This window comes from Gopherus flavomarginatus, chromosome 13 (genome assembly GCF_025201925.1).
Source record: "Gopherus flavomarginatus isolate rGopFla2 chromosome 13, rGopFla2.mat.asm, whole genome shotgun sequence".
NCBI classification, from domain to species: Eukaryota; Metazoa; Chordata; order Testudines; family Testudinidae; genus Gopherus; species Gopherus flavomarginatus.
In genome coordinates, this window is record NC_066629.1 from 9040351 (window position 1) to 9064981 (window position 24631).

The 24631-nt window shown below is 51.1% G+C and overlaps 2 non-coding genes across 2 annotated transcripts; both read right to left on the minus strand.

The window, feature by feature from the left end:
* Positions 1 to 15476: 15476 nt before the first annotated feature.
* Positions 15477 to 15558, minus strand: TRNAS-UGA (transfer RNA serine (anticodon UGA)). The gene has a single exon. It is a non-coding gene; the product is annotated as a tRNA-Ser (tRNA).
* Positions 15559 to 23984: 8426 nt separating this feature from the next.
* TRNAF-AAA (transfer RNA phenylalanine (anticodon AAA)) lies at positions 23985 to 24057 on the minus strand. The gene has a single exon. It is a non-coding gene; the product is annotated as a tRNA-Phe (tRNA).
* Positions 24058 to 24631: the final 574 nt, after the last annotated feature.

Sequence of the window (24631 nt, forward strand, 5' to 3'; positions counted from 1 at the left end):
CACTTTACCCCCCACAGGCCTGGTGTTCCTAGCCTGGGACAGGGAAGGGGCTCCTCTCTTCTCCATTTGGGACATGGCGGGATGAGAGATGTGACAGTGCTTTACGGGAAATCATTATTTGCCTGATTCATGTGCCAGTCCTAGTCCTCGCTGACCCAAACAAACCATTTATCCTGCATGCTGATGCCAGTTTGGAGGGTCTGGGAGCAGTCCCGTACCAGGAAGTGGAAGGCAAATGTAAATCTGTAGCCTTTGCCAGCTGAGGACTGTCTGATAGTGAAACTTGCTAGCCCATCCACCAGCTGCAGTTCTTGGCCTTGAAATGGCCCATCACTGAGAAATTTCGACACTACTTGTCTGGTGCTCAGTTTCAGGTATGGACAGAGAACAATCCACTGACTTACGTGTTAACAACGGCTAAGCTGGATGCTACAGGGCACAGATGAGTGTCTACTTTTGCTAGTCATAACTTCAGCATTCAATACCAATGAGCTGGTATAATAGGGAGTGTGATTTACCAGGACCACCAATTCTTGGCCGGGGGGAGATTGTAAGCAGAGTCAGAATGAACTCTACCCTGACATCTGTTGGTGATGCGTTGTAAAAGCCTTTTGTTGCTGATATGCATGGTCACACCAACCCCACATTGCATGATGGGGGTGCTTGTCCAAATGGTCATTTCGGCTGCTGTGGGATCCCCAGTCTCTTTGTTATTATGGCAGGAGTAATCAAGTGTGGTTATCCTGGTGATATGAATCAAGGACAGTAGAACGGTACTTAGCAGTTCATGATTTCATGAATCACCAGAATCTACATAAATCTCGTTAGGCAAGGGACATGGGTTCCAAGGCCTAGTGAATTAAGACAGATTGAAAATGGATATTTGTATTTAGTATTGTGGATTTCCTTTGAAATGTCTAAATGGTGGTTTTAGAGGTTTTGTTTCTCTGTAGTTTGAAAATAGAGCTCTTTATCATTCTAACACATATTTGGTTCTATGCCACAGGTGTAAAACTGTTAATACTGTAATGCAATTTTTGGGTATAATTAAGCTGGTGGGCTCTGATATCATTTACATACTAAAAGATGTAAACAACTTCAGAGTTGAGTAAAATGCTCTTTTCCACTCGTAATACAAGGAAATTTTGCAGATTGGACTCAGAAACTACAGCTGGGGAACACAACTTTCCTGGCATAGGCACCACCTGTGCAACCCACCTTTGCTACTTTACTCCATAACACCACACACAGAGCAGCCTTTTACCTTTCAGTACCAAAATAGACCATGAAAGAGATCAAATGGCATAAGCTTAAGGCAAGCAACTCAAACACTGCAGCACTAACAACAACTCAAAAAAAATCAAAAATATGTTTGACTTCATACACCAGAAAAGAAAACATCAACAACACACCAACTAGAACCAACCAAACAACCATTTCCACCTCTCTCAAACATTAGGCATTTGGAACCCAGACCCCTTAATGGTGAATACTTTCCAGGCGAGAGTGAAGCTCTCAGGCCTCAAATGCCAGGTACAGTTACTCTCTCCTTGATCCAAAATAAACAGGAAAATACACTGGATTACTCCTGCCCCAATAACAAAGAGACTGGGGCTCCCACAGCAGCTGAAATGACCATTTGGACAAGCACTTCCATCATGCAATCCGGGGTGGGTGTAACCATGCCAATGACATCAGCCCCAAAAGGCCTTTACACCAGATCACCAACAGATGGCAGGGTACAGTTCATAGCGACCCTGCTTAAACTAGATTGTGGAAAAGATTAAAAAACACTGAACGTTCAAATTCACCAAAAGCAGGTCAATCCATCCTCATTGTTGTATCCGCTCATTGTACTCCACACCTGAACGTAGCCCTCACATGAACAACATACTCTCCTAACTCAGTTTCTGTACGTTAACCTTTTACCCCGTCGGGGCTACTGCAGATTATGTATTCCTTACGCCACCCGCTCTTAAACCAAACTTCATACCCCCTGGGTAATCTGTATGTTGTTCCCGGATTACCAGAAACTTCTGCGCCTAAACGCTGTACCGTACACTTTTTTTTCTTTGAACGTCATCTTAATAAAATGTTGACATTTGTTCGAGATCCTGGCTCCTGTTCCTTTGCAAGGCGTGTGCATTTGCTCCAGCTTTCAGTTTGTTAAAACAGCAGAGGGGAGCGGGGTGGGCGACTGAGCCAGAGGCGCTTGCCTGCTGCAGACATGGATCCAACGCTGAACCTCGTCCCCCACAAGCTGAAGGCTTAACTGAAAACAGTTTAAGAAGTGCTCCCATCTCCGGCACTCAGCTACCCAGCTCCCAGTGGGGTCCAAACCCCAACTAGATCCCTTTTACCCTCTAGACACTGTAAAGTCCTGTGACCAGGGCAGCTGCCTAGCAGCCTGCGCATCTGCCTGCCAGCACGAGAGCTCGTAAGGCACTAATCCAGATAGAAGTGGCTGGGTGGAAGGGGTGTGAAGCGCTAACAGAGTGGCACAGTGGAAGTGTGCTGAGCTCGTAATCCAGCCGTCAATGGATCAAAACCATCCTTTGTTATGCGTGCGCTTGTTTCTTTTCCCTCCGGGCCTTCCAGCGAGGCAATGACCAGCAGAGCACCAAGAGCCTAGGCCATGAGGCAAGAGATGACTGAGGCGGCTGCCTGCCAAGGAGCTCCCTGGCACCTCTGGCTGCCTGGGCTGAAGGCAAGAGGCAGGCCTGGGCATGGCAGGTGCCTCCTGTCCTGGAATGAGGCTGCAGTGCTTCCATGGCCGCACTTTCCTGATGAGGCATGAGGCAGGCCAAGGGCTTTGCACAGCCTACAGGGAAGTGGGAGGGAGGCATCTTCGAGCCAGCATGTCTCATCGGTTTCTCCCTTGCTCCTTGGGTGGAGATGGGAAGGGAGCAAAATGTTCCCAGCTGAAGGTTTTTCGCTCGGCCTTGAGGATTAAGCCCGAGCCTCTGGTGTGGCTGCTTGGAGATGGGCTTTTGCAGAACGGCCCCTACACTCTTGTAGGCAGCAGGTGAACCCACTGTGTCCAGGAGGGAGCCTTCAAGGTGGCAAAAGGAGAACATTATGGCTCTCAGCAGACCTTGAGGAGCCCACAAGGAGCCTTCAGAGTCATTCCTGATGGAGCATAAACCCCCCTCCTTTCCATTAACAGCTGAACTCACTGACCCATGATACCACAGAGACACCTACCAGCAGCTGTTTGCTAGGGCTGCTGCCCGGCACCCTGCAGTGCTTTCTGCCAGTGCCAGAGCTCACCAGGCACTAGCCTGGAGCCAGGACCGCTAGGCACTGCTGAAGCGAAGCCAGCAGAGGGACACAGCGTCCGTGTGCTGTGCTCATAACATAGAGGTGGATTAATCAAAACCCTCTTCTGCCAGCACCAGGCCTCCTTCTTCTTATACTGGGCCTTCAAGCGAGGGGGAGTCTGGCACAGCACCAAGAGTCTAACTTGTGAGGCAGGAGGCGGCTGTCACTCAGCCACAGATGTGGAGGTGCTGAAGGAGGGAGGGGTGACTCTAGGATGGGGTTCTTCTGTAAAGATGGCTGGCTGAAAGGTGGTGCTCATCTGTGTCAGCAACCTGCCCAGTTGCCTCACTGCCAGGGGATGCAGACATTTCTGTAAGGCACACAAAGGGGCTATTTGGTGTTGAAGCAAATGCGAGGAATGTGCATTTATGAGAGGGAATTTCCCTCGCTTTAGCAGTTGAACGTCAGTGTCCTAATGGGTAAGGCATTGGCTTCCAAAGCCAGAAATTGTGGGTTCAAGTCCCATTTGGGGTGACAATCTACTTTCTTTCTGTATATTGCAAGGAAACCTTGGCCTTATTTTCAACAACGAAGTAGGAAGATGTTTGAGCACAAAGTCCTGGATCTTGGGAACAATCACCAAGGCTGTTAGAAGGCTCAGTCTGGTGACCTAATGGATGCAACCACACACCCCCATTCCAGGGCAGTCCCATCTGAGAACCAGAAGCCATGGAGCAACAGTCCCCTCCTACCCTGACAGGTGGGCTGTGCAGATGATGGTTGAGGGCAGGTGGAGAGGAGGTTGCACTACTGCAGCCTGGGCTGTATCTGCGCCAAGGATAAATGGAGGGGGTCATGCAGCCTGTGCCTGACACTCCACAGTGCTACATACAGTCCAGAAACAAGTCAAATCCTGCACCAAGGATGGTGAATTCCCATGTGAGCACCCAGTGCCCCTGTCCACCACACATGCTGCACACACATCAACTGCACCAGAAGAGACACAAATTGCATACTGAGGAGAGAGCTGGTTTGTTTCCAGGTTGCTTTTATTTCCAAAGGTACTGAAGTGTGATCTCTCTTCTTCTTCCATGGGCAGAAATGCAATGGAGGAGAATCTCACATTCCTTAGCTGCCAGATAACAGTGGCAGGAAGCAAACGCACTGCAATGAAATTTAAAAAACATTCATAAATAATTTAGCAATGAGAAGTAATTAAATAAAAAAAAATCCAATGGACACACATGCTGGTGGCTTGTTCCCACCTCAGAGAGCGAGGGGCAGCGGGGTGTGTGAAAGGCAGGTGGTTGAGTCTGAGAGAGCATATTCAAGTTAAACAAATTATAGCAGTCAGCTACAAAATACTCCATTTGGTAACATCAATACAGAATATATAAATCTACAAGCAATACAGCCATACACAGCTAAGATAGGGTGTCCACTTAATACCAGAGTTCCCACGGCCAAATAGCTGGAAGTGCCTTCACAGACACTGCTAAACAAAACAACATTGTACAGAACCAAGAGCAGCCCTACTGTGCCGTTAGGAAGGCCTGCAGGAAACTCAGCAAATCAATCTATGATTCTGTGGTTCTGCTTAGTAGTTACCAAGTGTGATAAATGAAAGGGGGTGGGTTTGGCGGGTAGCACCCTTTTTTGGACACCCAGCCAGCCAGTAGCTATAAAATCCCTCTGAGGCCTGGGCTACACTATGACTTTAGGTTGAATTTAGCGGCATTACCTCAATTTAACCCTGGACCCATCCACACGATGAAGCCCTTTTTTTCAACTTAAAGGGCTCTTTAAATGGATTTCTTTACTCCACCTCCAACGAGGGGATTAGCACTGAAATCGGCCTTGCTGGGTCGAATTTAGGATAGCGTGGGTGCAATTCGGCGGTATTGGACTCCGGAAGCTATCCCAGAGTGCTCCATTGTGACCGCTCTGGACAGCGCTCTCAACTCAGATGCACTGTCCAGCTAGACAGGAAAAGGCCCGCAAACTTTTGAATTTCATTTCCTGTTTGGCCAGCATGGAGAGCTGATCAGCACAGGTCACCATGCAGAACTCATCAGCATGATGTGCACATTGCCCTGCCCATACTTTGTGAGAAGTCTATGACCATGTCTATAGCCTCATCACTCTCGTCATCGCACTGCTGTTGCCTCCTTGCCTGGTTTTGCTTTTGCAACTTCTGGTTTTGTGCTGAAAAAAGGCATGAAACAATTGTCTGCCATTGCTCTGATGGAGGGAGGGGCAACTGATGGCATGGCTTACAGGGAATTAAAATCAACAAAAGGGGAGAAACACAAACAACTGCCACACAGAATGGTCCCCTCAAGGATTGAACTCAAAACCCTGGGTTTAGCAGGCTGTTGATTTCACAGAACAAATCAGGTCAATTTCTTGTTTTGATCCATCTAGCTTTTACATCTTAGGTAGGTAGCAAACAGTGCATTACAACTGCTAGCCATTGGCATCTCCTGGCTACTCACCAGAAGACAGTGCTGTATGACTGCTAGCCATCATCATCTCCTGGGTGCTTGGCAGAAGATGAGAATAACCTGGCTGAGTCACTCCCATGTTTGCCCAGGCACCCCTAACTGACTTCACTGAGATTGACTAAAAGAGCACCTAAGAGTATGACAATTATAACTGTCAATCATAATGCACTTTCTGCTAGCAAAAGGCAATGAGTTACTGCTGTATAGCATTGCAGTCCCACAGCTGCCAGAACCCCGGAGACGTACGGTGACAGTGAGATGAGTGGGCTCCATGCTTGCTGTGGTACTGCGTCTGCTCAGGTAACCCAGGAAAAAAGGTGTGAAATGATTGTCCGCCATTACTTTCATGGGGAGGGGGTCTGATGACATACCCAGAATCACCTGCAACACTGTTTTTGCCACATCAGGCATTGGGATCTCAACCCAGAAACCTAATGGGTGGCAGAGACTGCAGGAACTGTGGGATAGCTATCCATAGCTACCCAAATTGCAATGCTCTGGAAGCTGACGCTCGCCTCGGTACTGTGGAGGCAGTCCACCGACTTAATGCACTTCTAGCACTTTGTGTTGGAACACACACAACTGACTGCATAAAAACAATTTCTAAAAAAACGACATCTAAATTTGACCTAATTTCATAGTGTAGATATACCCCAAGACACTTGATCACTGCCTTGGATAGGCTAAGAGACTACTCACACTTTGGCCTGGTTTACACTGGGGTGGGGGGCGGGATCAATGTAAGATACACAGCTTCAGCTACAGAAATAGCATAGCTGAAGTTGATATATCTTATTTTGACTTACCTCCTGTCCTCACAGCACAGGATTGACAGCTGTGGCTCCCCCATCCACTCCACTTCCATTTCTTACCCCGGTAAAGTTCCAGAGTGAACAGGAGCCCATTTGAGCATTGATTTATTACATCCAGACAAGACACAATAAATCAAAGCCCAATAGATCAATTATTACCCATCAATCCCATGGATAGTTTGAACATACCAGGGATCAGCAACTTTTCAGAAGGTTTGTGCTAAATCTTCATTCATTCACTCTAATTTCAGGTTCCATGTGCAAATAATACATTTTAATATTTTTAGAAGATCTCTTTCTATAAATCTTTAATATATAACTAAACTATTGTTGTAGGTAAAGTAAATAAGGCTTTTAAAATGTTTTAAGAAGCTTCATTTAAAAGTAATTTAAAATGTAGAGCCAGGACCAGGGCAGTATGAGTGCTACTGAAAATCAGCTCTTATACTGCCTTTGGCACATGTGCCAGAGATTGCCTATCCGAGAAACATATCCTTTGAGCTAAGCTCTAAAGAGCCAAGAAGCAATGCTGACACCCTTGGATTTAAAAATTTTATTAAAGTAAATGTGTGAAATGAAATAAACACAGGTTGAGAGTCCTTCTGGTTGGTGTCTGGGGCTGAGCAGCCATCTCGTGGGGTGTTGTGGCCCTCCTGGTTGCTCTCTGGCACACGGCTGGTGGTGGTGGGGGATCTTTCTGCGGCAGCTGTGCCTCAGGATCACCGGGGATGCCTCCCAGTGGCTGGAGCCCCTGGGAAGCAGTGGGGGTGGTCTGTTGAGGGTTGGGGGAGTTGTCCCTCGTTGGCAGTGGTTGCTGGAGAGCTGTGGGTGTGTCCGGTGTCCGCCAGAGAACAGGGGATCCATCCTGCGGTGGCTGGGGCTGCTGGGGTGTAGAGCAAAGGTTTCTTGACAGCTGGGGGATAGCAAGGGGATCCTTTGGCAGTTGCAGCCTCTGGCGGCATCCTTCCTGGCAGGGCAGCGCTCAGCATCCTGGTCCTGGGTCATCTGGGAGGTTCCTCCGGTGGTGGTCCTGCCGGCGGGGCTGCGATCAGCCTCTCAGTCCTTGGTTGTCTGGGGGGCTTTTCTGGTGGCATCCATCCCAGCGGGGCGGCGATCAGCATCCTGGTCCTCAGTCATCGGGGGGGCTCCTCTGGCAGCATCCTTACTGGCAGGCCTGCGATCAGCCTCTCAGTCCTCGGTCATCTGGGGGGCTTCTCTGGCAGCGTCATTCCCAGCAGGGCAGTGATCAGCCTCTCGGTCCTCAGTCGTCAGGGGGCTCCTCCCGTGGCGTCCCTCCCGGTGGGGTGGTGACCAGCATCCTGGTCCACGGTCGTCAGGGGGGCTTTTTTGGCAGCATCCTTCCCGGTGGCGTGGCAATCAGCATCCCTGTCCTCGGTCATTGGGGGGGGCTCCTCCGGTGGCATCCTTCTCGGGAGCAGCAGGGTGGAATTCAGGATCCTTGACCTGGGAAGCAGGCAAGGTTCTTCTGGGGTCCTCCTCCGGGGGAGCTGTCGAGATGTTCTTGCTCCTGGATGTGAGGTCCCAAAGAGCTGCTATCAGTAGTGCAGTGCATATGCATATCAGCATCATGTATATGCAAATCAGCTTGAGCACTAGAGTAGCTCTATAAAGCAGCATCAATTTTTCAAAAATAGCTGCAGGAGATTCCATCTTCAGGACAATGGTTTGCAGATGTCCATTTGAGAAAATTAAACTGATAAGAGCAGATTTAAAAGTTTATTAGAAAATCTTTGATACAGAGACTTTGAAACTTCAGTTATTGGTCATTGGGGGTAACATACAAAGTATAGGGGGATGCTAGTATTTTGGTATTAGACAGCACATAACATATACAATCTGCAATGTCCCCAGTGAGTATACAGCAGGTAAGATCAAGATACAGTCAGCAAGCAGTGAGGGTACATCACTCATACAAAAAGTTACAGACAGTCATGTGTATAAAGAAGCAGGTTGGCTAATGGGGATAGGATGACCCTCATATGGGGGAGTTTAGTTTGGTGGGGTCAGGGCTCAAGAGGATAAAATCCAGCAGGAAAGGTACTCAGATCTTTGCCCCCTTGTGGCTTCACGAAATCAGGCTGGGTTACTATTGGTATTACCAACAGCCTGTTACACTTGATTTTAGCTCACAGAGCACTGAAAAATAATGCCAAGACTGTGTGATGCACGTGCACCACTGCTCCCACCGCTTTCAACCTCACCGTGACGAGCTCCCAGCCATGCCACGAACACCCTAACGAGGTAACTCTAAGTGAAGATCACTTCCCCGAAATGACTCCAGTGGAAGAATTCAAAGCAAGACCCCTTAATACACAATTCTGTTCAAAGACAGTTCCCTTTACAATCCTAGTTTGCACAAATCCACCCACTGACCTGTGACTACCAATCTCTCACTGTTAACTCGTACAGCAAACCAGGGCAGAGCAAGCCTATGCAAGCATTATACCGCAGCCCCAATGCTCTTGTCTGCTCCTTCCCACAGAACAGCTTGAAACAGCGCTGGCTGCCTGTGCACTCGCCTGCCCACACTTGGCAGGTTAGAAAAGGCATTAAGTGGCCGGAGTGAATGACAAGAGCTGACCTTCTGCAATGACAAGAAACTGACGTGAGCCAAGGCAGGGGAGGTCATTCTTGTATTAGACCAGATTCTGGTGGGGAGAGACAGAAGCAGAATGCAGCTTCTCTCTTTCCCCAGCAGGAGTTGGTCCACAAGAAAAGGGGTACGTCTACACTACGGGATAATTCTGATTTAACATAAACCGGATCTGTGCAAAGGAAATTGTGTCTTCGCGTGAAACTGAGGCAGGAAATGAAACATCCACATGGTGGCCCAATGCCCTAAGGAATGTGGTTGAAGGACTCTGGCTGAGAAATGATTTAACAGGGGGTTGTTTCAATTTATTGGCCTGATTAAAACTATGGCTAAAAGCCCCCTGTAACAGGGGCTGTGGGTTGGGACAGGAAGTTCTGTGTAGAGTGTTCAGAACTGCCCTGTATCTGCCCTTTCTCTGCACTGTCCCTGCTCCCAGAATGCACCAGGCCCTGGACTGAACTCTTCCCCTGTGGGCTGAGCTGGTTTCAGAGGCAAGAAATGAAACATCCACATGGTGGCCCAACACTCTAGGGAATGTGGGTGAAGGAGTTGAGCTGAGAAATGATTTAAAGGGGGTTTGTTTCAATTTATTGCCCTGACTAAAACTATGGCTAAAAGGCAGCCACTGTTGTTAGTATTTGTAGCTGTGTAGGGATACCGCAGTGAGTGTTAAGTCCATTGTTTTCACCAGAGGCAGTTGATTATTTTATCAAGGTACAAATTTCTTGGTCAAGGCGTAGACTCCAGAAAAAACCATACACTGATGATAAGAAGTCTATAAAAAGATTTTGCAGCCACCATGGGCATAACTATGATGTGTCGCGTTTCACTCTTTATATCTGGTACCACCTCCTTTCCCTTTAGCCTTGTAGTTGACCAAAGGCAAAGCTGAACATCTCTTCAGATACCAGGAAGTGTTTATGTCCATTTCTGCGAGCTACACAAGGGTTTGATGTTGCTGCTTTCAATTCTCTGGCTCTGCTGGGATAAGGAACAATTCAGGCTGTCACTGAACGGAAGGAGGAAGATCATTTTTTGACAGGGAGAGGGACGTCTCCTCTTAAAGGTGTTGGTCTGGCTGGCAGTCCTGGTTCCAGGGTCTTGCCCGTGGGGCTCCAGCAGTTTTGGGACTGGGTCACTCCCTTGGCCCCACCTGCTGCCCCCAGGCGCTCCCCCCCAGGTTCCCCGGCAGTGCAGCATCTGCCTGCTCGCTCCAGTGGCTGCCGGCCCCTCCCGATGGCAGGGTGGGGCAGAGCTGTGCCTCCACACAAGCCCCTGCAGCCAATGGAACGCTGCGGGGGTGATGCCTGGGGGCAGCAGCATGTGGAGGACCCCCAGCCCGCCCCGCCTTGGAGCCCCAGGTAAGCGCCGCACCCCTGACTCCCTCCCAGAACCTGCACCACCACCCCTTCCTCACATACCTCCTCCTCCACAGAAAGTTCCCCCCAGAGCCCGCACCCCCTCCACATCCCCCAGCCCCCAAACTCCCTCCCACAGCCTGCACGCCCCTCCCTCCACACACACCCTCCCATCCATCCCCAATCTCCCTCCCAGAGCCAGTACCACCACCCCTCCTCCTGTTCCCTCAACCCTCTGCCCCAGCCCAGAGCCTGCACCCAGCACCCAAACTCCATCCCACAGCCTGCACCCTAGAACCCCTCCACCACCCAAACTCCCTCCCAGAGACTAACCTCTCACCCCTTCTGCACTCAGACTCCCCCCAGAGCCTGCACCCTTCCTGCATCCCAATCCCCAGCACCAACCCAGGGCCTGAACCCTAGACCTCTTCCCCCACCCAAACTCCCTTCCAGAGCCTTAGGCAGGTGAGAGGCAGAGTTTTGGGGGGTGGGTTCTGAGTGGTATGAGTGACATTTTTGGCCTACTGGTAGGACTGGAGGACTGGCACTGGCCCTAAGGTAAATTGAGGTTGAGACCCTGCTTTAAGGGATTGGAGGAATGCTGGAGAGACTGATGGGCACGGAGCTGGGGAGCTGTGTGTGCTCCAAGGAGAGTCGTTGTTGTGCTCTGGTGACACAGAGCAGGGGTGGGGAGTTTGTAAGCTGTGGTGTTTGTATAGAGATAAAGTTTAGTAACCCCTAGGTGAAAAACTGTTCCTGCTCTGGGCTATACATGACACTCTTTGTTGCGAGAATAGATCAGTGGGTGAATGTTTCCCTGCAGGATAATAGGTTCCTAGCTACAATCCAAGAGATTCCCTTTAAAAACTTTTTCAAATGAAAATGGATTTCCAGACCCATCTCCAGTATGTTCAGGAGTTCGCTGAATGGGGGCGGGGGGCTTGAAATGAATTTAAACACTCAGTATTTTCCTATGCAAATGTATAAAAACCTAGCAGAGCTGTCCAGCAGCTGAAATCAGTTCCAGTTCTCAGCACCTCTAAGAGGGACACTCTGAATCTGAGGCATGTGGGACACCTCTGGGATGATGACAGGTGAAAAAATGCTGGATTCAATGAAAGATGAGACCATAAGAGGGGAAGGTGAATGGCAGCACCACACAGGGTCATAACACTGAGACACGGGGCTTCACTGTCACTACTGGGTATGTTTTCCATCATTTATATCCTAAGGAACACACCCTCCCCCTCCCCCACACACTGTCACACACAACCTTCTCCCCTTGAGCCCAGTCCAACCCTCCCCCTCTCCCACACACACTCCATGGGACACAGCCTCTTGGTGACTCACCCAGATGGGGGCTTGTCTCTGCATCTCCTGAGCAGGGGAGCAGAGAGCCGAAAGGGCCACAGGAGACCAATGGAGCTAGGCAGGACTGGAAAAGACTTCCCTCCCTTCTCTTCTCTTCTCAAGAGTTTTGTTAATCTCACCCATGGGACATTCCAGCACCGGGTGGACTCAAAGCACCAACCTTCCCCTCAGCAACGGAAGGGGGAACCAGCTCTATCACACAGAAGGAGACTCCCCACCTCTGCTGCTGCCATTCTGTAGCCATTAATATGGATTTGTTTTAGCTAATGCTACCCCCTCAACCCCTAATCCATCCATGAATCAAGGAGACAAGACCCTCAGTTGGGCATCAGAAGTGCAATGGGTTAGTGCATAAAACTTATAATAGCAGCGCTGAGTGGAGTGATGCTGAAGTTGGGAGTTCAAACCTCACCTACAACGCTAGTTTTCTTTAAGCAAATGGCTTCTGCCAATCAGTTTGCCCTGCAGAAAATACAATTCCAGCTCAGAAGACACTGAGGTCCCCTTGCTTTACAGAGAGTAGGGCAGATTCCACAGACCTAGCACGCTCTGCTCTCCACCAGCTGCCTGTGTCAGGAGGGGTCAAGCAGAGCCCAGAGCACTACCCCCGACTCTCCCTCAATCTTTGCTCCCCAAACCACCTTTGTGCTCACCCTCTTCACTGTGATACTCAAACCCTGCCTGGCTTTCTGTATGTTGGTGTGGTTTTCGTCTGTTGTGTTGATGTGCATGTGGGTCCTGTGGGATTTTGGTGGATGCCTTGCATAGTTTTGTGTGCGTGTGTGTATGACTTTTGCATGCAGATTGCCTTTTTCTTTGTATTCTTTTGGTATGTAGTTTTTGTGCTTTCTTGTTGTGGGCTTTTGCTGTATTTTTTGGCATGGATTTGTTCTTTCTATGTTTTGTGTGGCTTTCCCTTATGTGTATATGGCTCTGTGTGCTGTGTGGGTTTGGTTTTTGTTATGTCTGTGTGGGTCTGTGCAGTCTGTGATTTTCTCATTCTGTGTGTTTGTCTCTCTGTATATATTTTCATGTGTAAATTCACTGGAACTTTTCAAAATCTGCACAGCTTTGCCAATTTTCACCAGGAATTTTTCTCCATTAACAAATTCTCACATGTTCCCTACCAGTTGGTGACCATTGCCCCAGGAGCATGTCAGTCTCAGGGGCCTGATTTCCCATTGACCCTTCCCCCTTCTATTGGGACTGGGAACTAGCCAACCAAAAACCCCATTAAGTTTTAGTAAAGGGCCAACAGTCTCTTACATGACCCAGCCTTATGAGGGTCACCAATGGCCAGAGAAGGAAGCCCAATATGGTCCCATCGTGTAATGAACAGCACTCAGGACTGAATCCTGCAATCTGAGTTCAAATCTCAGTGCAACCTTGTGTTGGTTTGTGGTAAAGCCCTGAAGCTCAAAGTGCTCAATTTCTCTGTCTCCAGTTGTTTAAGAGTGAGTCTTTTTTCCTCCTGCTTGATGACTCACACCCACTAGAGCCAGGTCTTTGGTTGAGGAGGCTGCAATGGATTGGGGTATAGAAGTGGCTATGGCGCCTGTAGTCCTGTGGTTTGATCTGGTGGTTGGGATTCTTGCTGCTTCACCTGACGCCCACAAGTTTGGCCTTTGTGCTTGCTGCCACACTTTTCCTTTGGCCCACACGGTGCTTGAAGAAAGGAGTGCCAGGGCCGGGATTAATAGTCAAGGCTTGGTAGGAGTGAGGTGGAGCCCAGCCTGGAGCCCCTCACATCTTCCCTCCTCCGGACACCTAGAGCAGAGGCAGCTGGTGCTGACAGCTCCAAGGGAAAGTTTATAAGCCACAGAGCAACTGAAAGCGGGGCAAGAGGAGGGGAGGACCATGCCTCTGCATGGCCAGCAGACAGCCACAAAGACCTCCGGCCAGGCTGCTCCCTGCCATGCCAAACACCCACTGAAAGCGACCCACAGACCAGCATGCAGGGCAGTTACTGATGCTCTGTGGCCAACATCAGAAGAAGGTAGGAAAGCAGAGCCACCCCCTGGTGTGGTATCTGTCTGTTCCCACTCACAGTGCTCACTTTTGCCATGGGGCAGGAGATTTTACCCCAAGAGGCTTTTCCCCAGCTGGCAAGAAGCAGAGAAACACCCAGGCTCCCAAGGTGCTATATAGCAACCTCATCAAACACAGGGACAGGTGCGCACTTGGAAGAGGGAAACTGCTCTACTCACGAGCCTGGGCAGCCGCCCATTATCTTTGGCAAGTCAGGAAGGGCAAAGGTTAGACTGGAAGCACCTGGGGCTCATGTCCCAGCCTTTGTGATGCCCACCCCCCAACTCCTTCCCAGGGCTCTAGCTGAAGCCAGAGCATTGGCCTGAGCGGCCAAGAAGAGTTTCCAGCCCTGAAGGGAGCAGGACTTTCAGCACGAATGTAAAAATGCAGCAACACAACCACAGAGCAACTTGAACTCTCAACTTCTCATCCAAAGCTAGATGCCTTAGCCATTAGGCCACGTGGTCAGAGGAGAAAAAGCCCCTCCAAGCACTTCTTTAGAAAAGACAGACACTGTGTTTCTCAGGTCTTCTACTGAAGGGGACCAAGACTCTCTGGGCACAAGAAGTCGAGTTCCCAGCAGCACGTGAGAATTAATTCTATGGAGCCAGGTGCAGGACTTTGGCAGGGAGGCTCAGGCATAGGGGATTGGGGTGCAGTGGACGGGCTGGCTGTCTAGGTGAGGAGATTTAGTGACCCTCAGGTGAGGAAGAGGAGGAGGAATTGGCAGTGGCCGTGGAGAAGAAGAGGAGGGGTGGAGGCTCTTAGCAAGCCTGGTTAGCTCAGTCAGTAGAGCATCAGGTTCTTAATGGGAGGGGCCAGGGTTTGAGCTGCTGTCCAGGAGCTCAGCTTTTAATTTGCCTTGTGTGCCAGGAGCCAAATGATTCCTGGTGGTGCCCAGAGCCATGTGTGGGACAGAGAGGCTGAGACTTGTGGCATCTGCTCTGCGGCAGGGATCCTGGCAGCTCAGACTCAGGGAAGGCTTCTGCACTCAGAGGAGCTGACTTTGAGAGTTCCCAGGCGGAGCTCAATGCCTGCTCCACCTCAGGCCCTGCCCTCAAACCATCAAATCTCTTCCTGCCCCACTTCTTTCTCTCCTCACTCTTCCAGCACACCCCATCAATGGCCAGCGGGAGACACTGAAGAAGAGGAGGAGCTTGTAGGCCAGGCCTGCTAGCAGGTGGGAGGTGCAGGGGCAGAGGTGGCTGCTGGGCATCTTTTTTTTTTTCTCTGTTAGTTCTGCAGCCCTGTAGCAGCCATGGAGTCATTGACTTGACTCCTTTCGCAGGCTAGAGAGAGGAGCAGAACCAGGGCTATGGCTGATCTATGGGGCACTAGGTGAGTGCCAGAGGCATCAGGTGCTGAGAGTTTGCCTGACCCCTCAGGGACACAGTGTGAAGTAGTGTCCCCGGGATCTCTATGAAAGGAACAGAACAGGATTTACTTGGGGTGGAGAAAGAATTGAGAGTGTCTCAGGGGGTTGTACAGCGATATTGCCTGGGTGAGAGACTGGCTAAAACACAGGCTGCACTGAGAGTAGGATTTGAACCTGCGCAGGGGAACCCTATTGAATTTCAACTCCAATGCCTTAACCACTCGGCCATCACAGCTGTGAGAATGAAGGCCTCCCACTGCCAGAGAAACTGGTAAAGAATCACAGTGCCCAGGCATGAAGTCATCTGAACTACAGAATTCCCACAGCAAACCTGTCTCTGTTCCTATTTCACACTGTGGTGTTAGTTACAGAAAGGATTGTAGATTCTGACTTGTACTCTGGAGAGGAGGAGGTAATTGAAAGGGGCATTTTTGACTCCTGCCTTTCTCAGTGTCCCAGAACTGGAATTCCACAGGGCCAAATGAGGGGGTGATGCCACTTGGTTAATGAAAACCAGTGCTCTAGGAGAGGTTTGAACTCACAACCTGAGCATAGCTCCTCTCAGCACTGCCCTATAAGTAGTATGCATTAATCAATTGTGCCACTAGAGCATCCCTTAACTCGCATCTCTAAGCACTGCCCTATAAATACTGTATGCGAACCAATTGTGCCACTGGAGCACTTGCTAATTATGATGCTCTGAGACTCTTAGGATGATAAAGGCAAGGAGTGACCTCAAAACATTCTCAGTGGAGTTGAAAGCAGGTAGCGACAAGTGTTGGTACTTGGTGGAGTGGATTTTTCTTAAGGGTTCCAGGCACCATTTCACCCTTTTGTTCTTCCCTGTGTAATAACAGAGCTGACTGAGACTCAATGGAGAGTCTTGCTGCAGACCAACAGATCTGAAACCACTAATCACCAGGTCTAAGCATTAGTCCTGCTTTGGGACAGTGTCTCTCATGCAAGAAACTGCCGAGACTGCGCTAGCATTGAGGCTCCCTCACTAACATCCACCTCAGCCTCGTCCCTGGGCCCCCCATTTCCCCATCCTCCCCCTAGTGCCTCCCTCTGTTTGTGGGCCCCCTTCCCCCACCCATCCCACCTCCCCGCCCCATGGGCCCTCCCCCAACTCCCTCCTCCTACCCTCGTCCTCAGTGCCCCGCCCCCAATTGCCTCCAACCCATTTCTCCATTGCTGGGCCCCACTTTCCCATCCCCCTACTCCCCCAATCCATCCCCAGGGAGTGAGGTTCCTCATCTCCAATCTCTGCTAACCCTCAACCTGCCAGGTTCCCCTTTTCAGCCACCGTGGGGCCTTGCAACCCGCCCCTGCCTGTCCTCGCTGGGGTCTCCAAATCCCCCAGTCCCACAGTGCACCCTGGTAACACCACCCTCCTCTCCCCTTAATCCCCCTAGTTCCTTCCCTTGGGTCCTCCTGAGCACCCCAACCCACAGTGTGAAATTATTTATGAGTGTTTTAAAATTTCAGTGCTCTGCATTTTTCTCCTGCCACTGTCACCTGGCAGTTCAGGGATGTGGATTCCCCTCCATTGTGTTTCTGCCCAAGGAAAAAGAAGAGAGATCACACTTCAGCACCTTTGTAAGTAAAAGCAACCTGGAAACAAACCAACTGTCTCCAGAGTGTGTAGTTTGTGTTTCTTTTGTTGCAGTTGATGTGTGCACAGCATGCACGGTGTGTGTGTGTGTGTGTGTGTATGTGAGCAGTGGACAGGGGCATGGTGTGTGTGTCTATGTGCAGTGTGTGTGGTGGAGAGTGGCAGTGTGTGTGTGTGTGTGTGTGTGCAGGGCCGGTGCAAGGAACTTTCGCACCCTAGGCAAAACTTCCACCTTGCGCCTCTCACCCCCAGCCCTGCATCAGCTCCTCCTCCTCCACCCTCAGGTGCCCCCCCCATGGCAGCTCCCCCGTTTGGGAGCTGTGCAGTACCTCCCCACCCCAGCTCACCTCTGTTCCGCATCTTCCCCGAGCACGCCGCCCCCACTCTAATTCTCCTCCCAGGCTTGCAGCGCCAAACAGCTGATTGGCACTGCAAGCCTGGGAAGTGGGAGAAGTGGAGCAGCGACTGTGCACTCACGGAGGAACCGCTGTAAAAAAAAATTGGGAGCACCCCTTTTTGGCACCCCCAAATCTTGGCGCCCTAGGCAATTGCCTAGTTTGCCTTAATGGTAGCACTGACTCTGTGTGTGTGGTGAACAGTGGCGCTGTGTGTGTGTATGTGCAGTATGTGTGGTGGACAGTGGCACTCTGTGTGTGTGTGTGTGTGCTGGACAGTGGCATTCTGTGTGTGTGTGTGTGTGTGGTGGACAGTGGCACTCTGTGTGTGTGTGTGTGTGTGTGTGTGGAAAGTGGCGCTCTCTGTGTGTGTGCAGTATGTGTGGTGGACAGTGGCATTGTGTGTGTGTGTGTGTGTGTGTGTGTGTGTGCAGTATGTGTGGTGGGCAGTGGCACTGTGTGTGTGTGTGTGAGTGTGTATGTGCAGTGTGTGTGATGGACAGTGGCACTGTGTGTGAGTGTGTGTGGAGGACAGGGGCAGTGTGTGCTCACACAGGAATTCATGGGGAACTCACCACCCTTGGCGCAGCATTTGACTTGTCCTCAGAGTGAATGTAGCACTGTGGAGTGTCAGCCACAGAGCATCTTCTGGCAGCTCAGAGGAGCAATTGCAGAGAACGTCCTTCTCAATCCCAGGCTGGAAAATGCTCAGTGAGTTCTGTGGGGATGGAGCAAAAGACCAGTCTCTGACACCGTCTGCAAAATGGCCTCTCTCTGCTCCAAAGCATGGAGATGCTGTAGCTTTAATGGTAGTGAAAAAAATGGCGCCCTGGGAAAACAAGCGTAAGGCCCTTTCTGGAAAAGGCTGAAACTTTTTTGCTGAAATTAAAAAAAAACAATTCAGCCTGACTGGCTGTTAATGACCCTTGCAGAAAGTCCTACTTCTTGCCCACCATGCACGTGAAAGAACCATTTCCATTTCAGTGCCAGGAGAAAGGAGACCCAGAAGAAGCCTCTGTGCCTCCTGCACTTCAGCAATGCATGGGTGGGGTCAAATAATCAGATCAAATATTACAGTCCATGATGGGGTGTGCACACCCCGCACTAGGCAAGAAAGGGTTAATTCCACACTATGGCTGGAGGAAGTCCTGCCCCTCAGACCCTGCTGGACATGCTCCAGCTGCTGTGTCAGTATAAAGGAGAACAGCTCAGTTCAGTCTGGGCTGGCCACTGAGGAAGACACACGCTTGGTGGAGGCTCCAGGACAGGAGCCGCTACAGCTCCTGACTGCGGGACCAGAGATCCCAGGTACCAGATCGGAGACTTGCTACCTACAGTCAATTGGTGGGAGTCAAAGTTCTATGGAGCTGCCAGTGCTAGGGAACCCAGAGACCCTGATGATACATGGATAACAGCTTCAGAAAACAAGGTAGGAAGTGGCCCAGGGAGGCAGAGTGAGTGGTATCTCGTACCCGTGTAAGGTCAGCATGTTGCGGTAGGATTCTGGCTGGCTGCGTAATGAACGCACTCAACTTGAGAGGGCCTTGGGCTGGGACCCGGTGGAGTCAAGTGGGCCCAGTTCCCCTTAATCCAGCCACTATCCCCGTTTTGAAGCGGCCCCCTGATCTGACCATTAGGCCTTGCAGACCTGAACCAAAGGGTGGCCATATTGACTCTGGACTTAGTGCACCTAAATCTTGAGTTCAAGGACAATCCAACCTTTCCAGTGATATCTCAAATCTTAGCTGTGCCATATGCCTATCATAACAATATATCTATGAAGAATATGGGGTGTAGGGTCACAGCTCCTCTGGCAAGGCAGCGACTGGCAGGGACCAGAGGAAGCTAGAGAGAGCTCCTGGCTGGTTGCTGGGACTTGCAGGCTTGAGACCTTGAGAAGAGGGTGAAGAACGTGCTGGGGCTGCAGGGACGCAGTCCCAGGAATTGAAGCAGCACTGGGGGATGAAGTTAAGGAGAGGAAGCAGAAGCTGTTATCTACAGGATCCCTGGGCTGGGACCCAGAGTAGTGTGGGCCTGGATCCCAGCCACTCACCACTGGGGAAATGGCTAGATTGGGAGACACTTCACCGCATACCCGCCTAAGTCACCCTGGAAGGGAGGAGCATAGATCATGACACGGCCAGATGGCTGAGTCATAAAGAGGATGCTGCAGTACTTGGACTGAGGCAGTCTGCAATTAGTGACAGTGATGGACAAGGCACCACCAGGGGAAGGAACACTAGCTGAGCGAGCTAATCCCTGAGACAAACAGAAGGAAGTCCCACCCTGGTACCACCCTGGCATCACCCATTACAGGGCACGAGTGCATGCCCTCCCCTTTCTGGGGGTCTGGCCAGGCTCTGCCAAGCGAGGCTCAGCTGCTCTGTGAGCCCATCCAGGGAAATGATACCACCCAGACATATGAGTGTCCTCAGGGCAACACAGTTGCAAAAGTGAGTACTGGCAGGCTGCAGCACACACCATACATGCTGGCTCAGCCTTGTACATGCTGGGGTGGCCACCTCCCCGTTGATGAGACCTGGTCCCACATATTCCTGGAGCTCCAGTCTGCCCTGCTGCCATCCCTGTCTGTGTTGCTGTTGTCTGCTCTAGCAGCTGACTGGAAGGGGCGCATTGGCCCCAGGCCATGTAGCCATGAGATCTGGAAGGCTGAAAGCAGGAAGAATGGTGCCTTCCTAGCCCACCCAATATTCCATAATATAATTAAGGAAAATATTTCTCAATGAATTCTCAGTAAAAGATCAGAAACCGCCAGTGTCTGCATCATGCTAAGGGCATTGGGATTTTCTTTAAATTTGGCAGACCAAACTAACACACATTTGAACCTCTTCTTTTCACACTGTTGCTCATTCTCAGGGTCTGCTTTGTCTCCAGACAGATCCATTCTCTTTCAGAACAGCCTTGCTCTTCCTGTCTGTTTCACTCATGGACATGTCAGAGTAAACATTCCCCTTCATTCTATTCGCAGGCAAACACTAATATTAACTGTTTGCTACTGAGGGGTTTAGAAGCCTTTTTTGCGTGAAAGATGACATTTCTGGGAGATTGTTCCCAAGATCCAGCACTTTATGTTCCAACATCTTCCAGCTTCCTTGGTGAAAACAAGACCAAAGTTTCTTTGCAGTATACAGGAGGTTTTCACCCCAGGTGGGACTTGAACCCAAAACTTCTGGCTTAGGAGACCTATGCCTTATCCATTAGGCCATTGATGTACAACTGGAATGGTTCAAATTCCCTCTCATAAATGCACATTCCTCACATTCACTTCGAAGCCAAATACCCCCTTTCTGCACCTTACAGAAATGTCTGCATCCCCTGGCAGCGAGGCAACTAGGCAGGTGACTGACAGAGCTGAGCACCACCTTTCTACCAGCCATCTTTAGAGAAGAACCCCACCCTAGAGTCACCCCTCCCTCCTTCAGTGCCTCCACGTCTGTGGCTCTGAGTGGCAGTAGGATGATTGGGGGAGAATCCGGGGCTGGAAGTGGGGTAAGGTCAGCCTGTAAGGAGTAACCAGATGAGGCAGACCCAGGGGGAGGTTGTGGGCTGCTGGTCAATTGTTGAGATCTGAGCTCTAGATCAAAGCTGCACAGTGACCTGACACCCAGGGTTACAGAGCAGACATAGTGACCCCCTAACTGGCCTCGATGAACCCCAAACCCTTATTACTAAGGGTATTGAGTATCTGTCCCTTAATAACTTCTGGGAGCTCCCCAGCAGGCTGCAGGCATCAGCCGCCTCCTGCCTCACAGGTTAGACTCTTGGGGCTGTACCAGCCGCCCCCTCGCTTGAAGGCCCAGTGTAGGAAGAAGGAGACCTGGTGCTGGCAGAAGAGGGTTTTGATTAATCTATCTCTATTAATCCATGGACTCTGTATCACTCTGCTGGATTTTCTTCAGGAGCACCTAGTGGCCCTGGCTCCAGGCTAGTGCCTGGTGAGCTCTGGCACTGGCAGGAAGAGCTGCAGGGTGTCGAGCAGCGGCCCTGGCAAACAGTTGCTGGTAGGTGTCTCTGTGATATCATGGATCAGTGAGTTCAGCTGGTAATCGAAAGGAGGGGGGTTTATGCTCCCCCAGGGATGCCACTGAAGGCTCCTCATGGGCTCCTCAAGGTCTGCTGGGAGCCGTGATGTTCCCCTTTACCACCTCGAAGGCTCTCTTGGATACTGTGGGTTCACCTGATGGCTGGAAGAGTGTGGGGGCTGCGCTGCAAAAGCCCATCTCCCGGCAGCCGTACTAGAGGCTTGGGATTAATCCTCAAAGCCGAGCACAAAACCTTCAGCCGGGAACATTTCGCTCCCTTCCCACCTCCGCCCAAGCAGCAAGGGAGAAGTGGATGAGACACACTGGCTCAAAGATGCCTCCTTCTCACTTCCCTGTACATTGTGCAAAGCCCTTGGCCTGCCTCAGACCTCGTCAGGAAAGCGCGGCCAGGCTGCCCAAGCCTAAGTCACGTCCGCAGCCTGGCCTGCCCTGGCTGACGGTGTGCAGAGCCACGTGAGACAATGGCAGGTCGAATCGGGAGCCTCAGCTCTTTCCCGACAGCCACACAGTGCTGCCAAGCATCCCGAGAACCTCCCTCATGTTCTCCCACAGCAGCCGCCTGCCGGTGTGGGTGGGAAAAGGGGACGAGGAAGTACTGCGGCCTCATTCCGGGACAGGAGGCCCTCACCCTGCCCAGGCCTGTCTCTTGCCTTCAGCCCAGGCAGTCAGAGGTGCCAGCAGGCCCGGCACTTCCATTTAGGTGGCCTAGGCAATCGCCTAGGGTGCCAGGATTATTGGGGGGCGGCATTTTGCCAGGGGGGCAGCAGGTGGCTCCAGTGGACCTGCCGCAGTTGTGCCTGCGGAGGGTCCCCTGGTCCCGCGGCTCCAGTGGAGCTGCCACAGGCATTCCTGCCGACAGTCCACTGCTCCCACGATTCTGGTGGACCTCCTGCAGGCCCGGCTGCGGCAGCTCCACCGGAGCCGCGGACTAGCTGACCCTCTCCTCAGGCACGACTGTGGCAGGTGCACCGGAGCTGCAGGACCAGCGCGCGGGGCGGCAAAATGGCCATCTGCCTAGGGCACTAAAAACACTAGCGCCGGTCCTGGGTGCCAGGGAGCTCCCTGGCAGGCCGCCGCCTCAGCCAGGAAATAAGGAAAAGGCGATGAATGAAGAAGTCAGGAAATAACAAGGAAATGAAGAGGTTTGTCGAACAGGTTTCTGTCCAATTTACCATCTTCTCAGCTACTGCTCAAAGTTAAAAACCTAAAGTCAACCTATCGGCATAAGTACAGATGGTTAGATGGGAATTAAAAGGAGCTGCTGTCACAAGTGTTAGGTGCCTGCAAGCAGCATGCAGACCGTTTAAAAACACTGCATTTAGAGGCTCAGATGAAACGTATGCCCTAAATCAGAAACAACAATAGGAGGACCAGCAGAAAGCCACTCTAGTTAAACAGCAGAGGAATGGAGGCTGTTAGAGGCAAAAAGTCATTCCTCAAAATTTGGAAATCATATCCTAGTGAGGATAATAGGAAGGTGCACAAACTCTGGCCTGTTAAGTGACAAAGTGTAACAAGTCAGGCCAAAAAAGAATCTGAGAAGCAACATGCTAAGGACACAAAAGCTAAGCATAAATCCGGTCAATGCGAGTCCTGGTCTGTCCCCACAGAAAGGTGAACCCCCTCTGTGGCTGGAGTGAGCTCCTCTAAGCTGACCTCACTACAGACCTGTGTCTGGTAGTGCTCATTGTAAAAGTGTGTCCTCTGACGGTTGGGAAAATGGGACCAGCGGTCCTCAGGCCGGCTGACACAATTAAAATCGTCCCCCTAACAACAAATATCATGCAGTCTAGAGGAAGAGAGCCTTTCATCTTCCCTCTCATGGCTTAACTGGGGACCATACACGCTAATATAGCAGTAACCAGTGCTACAGAGCACAAAGTTTACCAGTAATGCCCTCCCTGGTCGGAGTTCCACCACCTTCTGTACTCGCACCGCGAATGTGAAAAACAAGACTCCAGGCCCATCATTCTTCTCTGGACAGGGGGCCCTTCCTCCAATCACCCTCTGCCTATTGAGCTACCCTAGAGTTGTTAATGGGCATTTCGTGAACACCCACCATGTCCAAGTCCACCTGCTCCAAGACACTGAACATCAAGCACCTCCTCCTGGGCCCCCAAATCCCTTCCACACAGCCATTTTCACAGATGCCCCTTCCCTGGTGCTGCCCTTGCTCAGCTGCACAGAGGAGTTTTCATCCCCAGTCCCTGCCTGTCACTGCCCAGCAGCCCTCTGGCACCATTTCTGAGGGTCACCCTGCCTTGCTCTCTTCCTGCCATGTTGGGAAAGACAGCTCTCATCGTTAAAGGTCAGGTGGGCCAACTAGGGGCAGAAGCCCATTCTATGTTTTCCTACTGCAGAGCCCAAGATCAGAGACTCACCTTCAGTGCCACCCAGAGGGGAGGCAAGTGGGGCAATTTGCCCCAGGCCCCGCAGGGGTCCCAGGAGAATACAATGTTGCAACTTTTTTTAATGGAAGGGGCCCCCAAAACTGCTTTCCTACAGGTCAGCCCTGCTCACTTTGGGGGTAGGCATCACTGTGCTGCCAGAGAACAAGCTGCCCCTGCACAAAGAAGATGAAACAACCTGCCAAAGCCTGGGATTGAATTAGGGACCTTTAGATCTTTGGTCTAATGCTCTCCCAACTGAGCTACTTTGGCAGCTGTATGGGATTATTTTGGCCTGTTGCTCCTCTGTCCAGGATGTTTTTGCAGCCGTTGCACACAAAAAGGACATCATTGTGAGCGGGCCATGAAGACAAGACTCACTTTTGCCTGCCTTGCTCAGCTTGACTTGCTTCCTCACCCCGTTCCTGCCTTAGTTCCTGGGTTGACCTGGTGGTGGAAGGGGACTGGGGGCCAGTGGTGCGGGGAGGAAGTTGAGCTGGACCGTGAGCTAGACTAGACCCTGGCGGTGAGAGTCTGGCCACCACTTGCCACCCTACCCTGTTGAACTGGCTTCCCTCACTGGGCGTCATTTCGGGAGGGAAGTGGAGCTTCTGCCTCCCCTCCCCAATTTTCACACCACAGAGGAGTGCAGACAGGAAAATGAATGGCTGCTCCACACAGCCACCGGAGGAACCCAACACCCTTAGCTGTGGTAAGTAAGGCTATGTCTTCATTACCTGCCGTATCGGCGGGCAGCAATCGATTTCTCGGGGACCTACATATCGCGTCTCATCTAGACGCAATGTATCGAACCCTGAACGCGCTCCTGTTGACTCCAGAACTCCAC